Source organism: Zootermopsis nevadensis, unplaced genomic scaffold, assembly GCF_977971745.1.
Source record: "Zootermopsis nevadensis isolate Lab colony 2312 unplaced genomic scaffold, Znev_1.0 Znev_ptg000009l, whole genome shotgun sequence".
Classification (NCBI taxonomy): domain Eukaryota; kingdom Metazoa; phylum Arthropoda; class Insecta; order Blattodea; family Termopsidae; genus Zootermopsis; species Zootermopsis nevadensis.
The window spans coordinates 7,282,003-7,289,570 of NW_028259141.1; positions in this window are offsets into that span (position 1 = coordinate 7,282,003).

Sequence of the window (7,568 nt, forward strand, 5' to 3'; positions counted from 1 at the left end):
CCGCGTTACCTAATTTGAACTGTTGGCAGTGTCAATAAATAAATAAATAAATAAATACAGCCCAGGACAGCGTGTATTCGCTTGTTTCATAATCACTTGTCTGTTTCACAGACGTCACAGTTGTAGCAAATAACAGGATTGGAAAGGATTAGTGTTTGAATTACAATGATTTTCCCGACTTGTTCTCCACTCCACAACACGGATGATGAAGTCAGCAGGTTGCTGCGTTGATAACCACAGCTCAAAGGAAATGTAGACTTACATCACTCTTATTCGAAAGGAAAGAAAACGGTATCCAAGGTCACTGTTGCGTTAATGACATCTGAGGTCATTGTGAGCCAACAATGCCCCGCAATGACATGTTCTCACTGTTCCAACAATGCTTCTCAACAATAATCTAGGTTTCAATTGTTACAACAATGCTCCAACAGTGTCTTCTGTTACCGTTTCTGCAAGAATATATTCCAACAACTGATGTGTATTCGCAGACATTTCATTTTTAATTTAAAGTCTACATTTTTTAAAAAAATATACGACGTTTCGAAAGCTGACTGTTCTTCCATCATGAGGCAAAATCATACAACCCAGACAGTTCGGTCCATTAGAAAGAGTTGATCTCATTCCACTGACCCAAAAGACTAGGCTGTGTCTTTTACCTGATGATAGAAGCAAAAACAGTTCCCGAAACAGTGTTTTTTACAAATGTTCAAATTTGAAATTAATTGACGAAAGAAAGAGTCCAAGGACTCTCATCCGTTTTTTGACATGTCTTCAAAAACATTTAGAATTAACTTGTTTATTACAGTAACTTTGTGATATTGTTAATATACATTCCAGTGAAGTTTCAATACATCGTCCTCATTTATAAAAAAACTGATGACCTCTGCTCTATAGCCTATTTGCTCGACACAGTGTCATTAGGCGGCCCAAGAAACAACGGACGTTAAGTGATTCTGTACGAACAAATTGCATGGCGCTCCGGCTTACTTCCGGCATCCAATGTCCACTTTAGTTGAATGCCTAGCTTTTTGTTTACTGCGGTGAGTTGTCATTTGTTTTGTTTTTCTTCTCATGAGAGAACACAACCCCCAGACCGGTTAAACCAGCGACTGCAAACATTCATTCGGTCACGGACAAGCAACAGAAACTTAACGTGTATAGCGGCCTCAGTATAATCTACCAAGAAATGTAATGAAATAGTCAAAACCTTTATTTTTATATCTTACGTTCTCATATCAAGGCATTTTCCAAAATTCTGTTTTGGCATACAGCATTTCAAAAACATAGCGCGCGTAAGGAATTTGTAATAAGTCGAAGATGACTGTCTTTTTTGGATGCTGCGCCGTGCAGTCCCATAGAGATTAAATGACGTTTCAGATGTGCTTATTACCTCCATCATCAGGGCGATGATGGAGGTAATAAACGCCAGTAGATTTCTACGATACCGCATGTAGCAACACCTCAGAAGGCAGTCATATTTATACCAGCCGCCGTGATAAATCTCACTTGGTAATAAATAATGAATTTTTTTTTGGAAAAGTCGACATTATTTACGCCCGAATCTACCAATTAATGTGACATCGATCGGATTTCTGGGCATTGGACACAGATTCGGTTAATAGAGCGGATAATCAGTGACGAGTAAATACATTATATTTTCAGATTCTAAAGCACTTACATGAGCTTATGATTGGGAACATGCCTACAGGAACGCGTTAAAGATCTGAAACCATGAGAACGTTATCGCATTTCATGTCCCGAAGACTTACGGGCGGATGTGGTTGAAATTCAAGGTGTGGATTGTGGTTTGTGATAGCTGATTAATTCCCAGGCTACCTATTAAGAAAATGTTCCCTAAAATAAGGGCGAGTAGGGCGGCTGTGGCAATGAGAAAAATTCTGCCCTTCTGGGATCTGAACCCTGAACTTTGAATAAAATGAGCTGTAAAATTCTGAATTGCTGAAAATAATATTAAGGGACCGTTTCCAGTTGTTGAGCATACACAGACGCGAAGATGAACCGAATTGAAACGGTAACACACCCACGCCCATCCCATTCTATTCTGTTCCAACAGTCATATATGGCATTATCAAGTCATGATTTTCCTCACTACCTCACTCATCGCCTGTCGTATAACAATAGCATAAAGAATACACAAATTTTAGCCCATAACCAGATTCATCTGTGTTCATAACAGAAAAATCCAGATAAAAATTGTATAACTTATAAATAGAGCGCTCTCGTGATGTAGGCAGCCAGCACCTCTGAAACGTCGGTAAACTTCTACCACACTTCACGGTTCTACAACCCAGAAGACAGCCATCTCCGTATTGACCGCTGTGAGAACCTCAGATTCTGTGTATAATTTACGCTTATTACCGGACACGTTACCTTAACGAACCCAAACCATCAATAGAATTTTTAAATTACCGTGGGAAATTAAAACCAGAAATACTGGTAGCTATTCGTTTTCTAGACAAATTTAAAACAGCAAACTCTAAGAAAGGTTTCTTCCAAGTGTCCTCAGCGAATTTACTGAACATTACTTTTATAGAATTTCCTACCAAAATTGTTTTACATTTGCTTGCAGTTTCATTAATCTTTAAAATAGAAGCTCGCTTGAGTAATCGTTACGAATTCATTCCGTACCGCAAAGAAAACAGCACGTGCCCATTACAAAGATAAGTACGTTAATGCTGTTTGTAAGGACATTATCCTTGTTTTCGTGACAACCATACAAAATGACTAAATCCTAAATGGCAAGCTTATTGGTTATTAGAGCAGGTGGGACATATAAATACCACTGGGTTTCAAAGGGTTAAATTACATAGACCTATTTCGCCGGTGGAACTGTGATAGAGATTGTGGACGTGTCATAGTGCACTCTGTTAGTCGCCGTTTCCTTGCGGCGGAGTTCAGGGTTCGTGCCCAAATCAATCCACGTGGGATTTGTGTTGAACAAAGTGACACTGGGACAGGATTTTGTCCTGTCAATATTATCCGCCCGATGCTACAAATTCATTCATGTATCACGTGGGGGGACGAACAATTGGACCGTTAGCGACCTAGTTCCGCAGAGACATAGTGCCACCCCATCGCAACAACAAAATAGCATGAAGTGGTGATTGGCAATTATCCAAACTCATATTTCTCTCGCCAAGGGTGAAAATATGTATACGTCACCCGCGCTAGGGTAAAGGGGTAATAATTCTGTATGTCCAAAAATTGCCACGAAGTACGTCAAGGCCGAGTGATCAGGAGAACCAAGGTTCATATATCAGCTCGGAAACCGGCTATCCTGAGGTTTTACGGGATTTCCTCAGTCCCTCCAGGCAGATGAAGCAACGACCGATATCTTCCACATCCTTTTCAAATATGTTTAATAATTTATCCTGTCATCTGATGTTGTATGTAATCTTCACGATAAACCGCCTTTACCCCAGGGAGAATGACCAAAATAGACCAACTCAATCAATCGGGACCCCTACCAGGAACCGAAAAACTCCTCACTTCATCGACTCAAAGATTACAGGACCCTGTTTTACAAAAACACAACTGAGAGAAAATTTTTTTATACCTTTCAGTACAGTGTACAATAATTTGAAGAAATTCAAGGACAACAGCTGAAAGAGCAAATGCCTGGCTTACGGTTGGGGTTCAAACCAACCCCAACTTAGCAGATGGCTGCAGTTCGGGGCGCTAGTAGAAGCAAGCGACAGCACGGAACTGGCTGGTACAGCCATCCAGCGGCAAAAACGTAGCACGGATTACGTAAATAGTCACAAGTTTACTGTACAGTGTGAGGAAAGCCTTGTAAACAGCATCACCATAAACCAACACAGAATTTTTCAACCTCGTTTGACAGCGAAATCTTTCTGGCATCAATAAATACAGATGGAATTTTTTTTAGTTCCCCAATCGTGAGCGCGCATCCACCCACACCCACACACTACACGTTATACAAAACATTAGCACTGTGCACCTTTGGGTTCCGAAGGATTATACATTTTATTTTATCCTAAATTCTGTACTACACTGGTTTCTTTCACCATAAAATTTCAAGTTTCAGGTTACCATTATTGATTACTCCAATATCTACCAAAATCTATACATAATTGAATAGTATTGCTCACTGAATGGCCTAGTGTTCTTCTGACTTTACGAGTTCGCGTAGACGCCATATTGGTGTTGTTAACGATTGGAGTTAAAACGTACCACGACCGGAAGGCCTCGAATATTATTTGTTTATACTGAGCTACCAGTGACCTTAGTAATCCTAAGACGTCTATAAACCGACGGTTTATGTTGTAGAAGAAAAAATAATAAATACAGACCCAAGAAGTCTTTTAGCGAGATGCGTGTATTTGTCCATATGTACATCCACATCATTTAAATTAAATTAAATTAATGTTGTAGGAAGAAAATTATGATTTTCGTAAAAATCGGTGGGAACATAAAAGATTTTTAAGCTTAGTGCGAAACGTTTTAAAAAATATCTCAGCCTTTATCACGTATATAAAGCTCTGATGAAGATAGTCTCCAAATCGTTTTGAATTCAAATTAGTTTGTATGCATTTAAAACAGTTCACAAATTGCGGTAATAACAGACCTGAGTTCCGATCCCATTGGTCTGCTTTGCCGTTTCTTTGTTGTATTGTTTCTGCTTTGGTATTTTTTACTTCTCATTGCATTTAAAAAAAATTGCATTTTCAAAATATTAATTCTTAATCCTCAATACTTTGTCATTTATTACGTCTATTTGTTCCTGAAATGTTGTTAATCTGTTGATCTTATGATGGCCTGTAATGCACACGTGGATTGTGACGATGATACCACCTAGTTCAATTGTATATAAATTAGAAAATTATATACATTCAGATAAACCCTTTACAGTGCCATGAGCGTTGATTGAACTGTATTTTTACGATGAAAGAGTCGAGATGCGCTGTAAGTATCTGAGGATTTACATAACGTGGGAACACACACACACACACACACACACACGCGTTCTTGCAAACATTTGTAGGTCTAAATATAAACCTGTCCGGGCGGATATACGAAAAAATGAAACAGTAAACCGATTGATCAACTGCTTGCTTGTGTTCATTAATAAACAGCCCGACATGTTTCAGTTCACCATCAAAGAGAAAGCAAGTTTATACAGTATTGCGGGCATTGTATTTTTTTCATAGCTTCTCCCTCTTTCCACTGAATTTCAGGCCATGTTCGTCACATCTTTCCTTTCATCCTGATCTGTTCCCTCCCCTTTCACTTATTATATATTTAATGCCGACCATCGGCAGAGGCTTTGATGTGAAGGGCGAAGCGGCCGAGAGTCTCAATCAGACGGGGATGGGGGGACTGCCATACATTTACAAACCAGATTGCCGAGGTCAAGAAACCTTCTGTGGTAGCAGTAGTAGTAACTGAGCGACTTAATAGTTACAAGCTTTTAATGTCCACGTGTCGCTCCCATTAGACACTTTGGAAAGTATCACACTCGAATATTTAATTTGGAGATCACGCAATACGCGTATTTAATGACGTAGTTCAGGATGGACCAACGTTATGTTACCTCGGGCCAATAATAGTTTCCCCGATAGACCCAAGGACAAAGAAACCTCTCCCGGCATTATTTTTAAAACTAATAGCCAATTTTCGTTATTCACAAATGACAAATTACCATAGTATATACTTAAATTTAAATTTCATTAAAATGCGCACATATTAATATACAGTTATATATTATTTTAAATTTACAGTACACGACTTCATGACGTGACGTTAAAGAAAGAGTGAAAATTTCGCCTTGGCTATGAAAGAGTCAATCCAGGTGGTAACGCTGTCATTATTTGTAGACGTGCTCGCAAATAAAAATTGTAAAACTACGTATATTACTTCGCCCTGTCTGTCCGTCTATCCACATCTAGGAACACGACAACGACAGGATGGATTTTCATTAAATCTGATAATAGGATATTTTGCTAAAATATGTCGATATGTTCCAATTTTGGCCAAAACCGGACAATAACGAGCACTTTACACGAACATCCGCATGCTTTACTGCCCGTCGAAGTGACTGGGAAGGAATTCCCAGGCTACTTTGGTTACCATGGTTACCGTACCTTGTTAATATCGTAACCTGGAAATTCCGTGGTCATTTAAACAACGCTGACATCACTGACGGCATTCACAAAGGTCAAAGGTCAAATTAAAATGCATGATTCAAGCAGTCTTGTCATCTGTTTTGAAAACTCCTGGTTTGAAGTTCATCTTTTCCAATGGATTTCTTCTAGGGTGGATCAAAAGGAAAGACCATACCAATGTAATGACTGGAATAGGTACCATGTAGAATTGAAGGTTACCCTGCGCATGCGCAAATGCTCCTGACCACGGCCACGAGATTCTGCACTGTAATTGTGCAAGTCCTTGCCATTCGCCCCAGCGGTAGCGCGTTCTAGGTGCGCGCGTGCACCGAGATCATGGATCGATTCCTGCTCGAAGCACGGAAATTTGTGCCCAGTTTTCTGTGTTGTCATTGTGAAAGTAATATCGAAGCCTTGCTATTGTCTGATGCCCCACCTAAGTAGCCGTAGTACCAGTTTGAACCGGATTTTGGGGGAAAAAAAATCGACGTTAAATCGGGCTGCAGTCCAGACCCTGCGATAATGGTGACAATGAAATGTGAGCACTTAAGCACCAAGGACCGCCAGAATAACGTTCAAAAGTCTATTTTAAGTTCCTGTCTTTACTTAAACAAAAATGTTTAAGCCTATATTTGAAGCGATGTTTCGGTTCCCCGTTAAAGAAGATAAGTCATCCTGTTTCACGTCAGGTGTAGGACTACTACGGGAGGCCCATGTTTAAAGGCGTCGTACATCGTGCTAAGAACGACAATAAATGTAACTATGATCGGAATGAATTAAGAAATGTATCGTAATTATTCAATTTATACACACAAAAGAAATTCGTTTCGAAGGACGATTTGAAAAGTGTATTCCAGCCTGAAGCATACACAAAACGTTTCTGTGCTATGCTTATTGGTCTTCGGTCTGTTGTTCACAAAGGCCATTCTGCCGCCGATAAGACTTATCAACAAAACATCGCATTGTTCTTGGCCCAGGAAACGTTTCTTCCTGGTGAACCCCCCACCCCTCTCGCCCCAGCGGGTTATCATACCTTGTCTGGGTGGAGGGGATCAGCAGGGCTGCGACCCAGACGGCTTTGCCCCAGAGAAGCTCGGCTTACCAACTATATGGTCCGTCAGAGGAGGATTAAGGGAACAAAACCCCAAAGGATGGAGCGGACTGAGAAATGAAAAGAACGCCCTCGAATACCCGAATTCAAAGCTTCAATCGATGCTGGTATTCTGAATGGTAACTCCATGTGGACTTGTAGGTAGACACTAACGTTTCGGAAAAGCATACTGTCTCCATCTTCAGGGCTGAAACGTTGGTATCTACCTATAAATCCACATGGCGAAAAAACTTTCTACGTACATACTCCTCCTATTATTGTATACTATCCAACATAAAAACATCAGTCTTTTTGTCGGACCCTGTATTGGT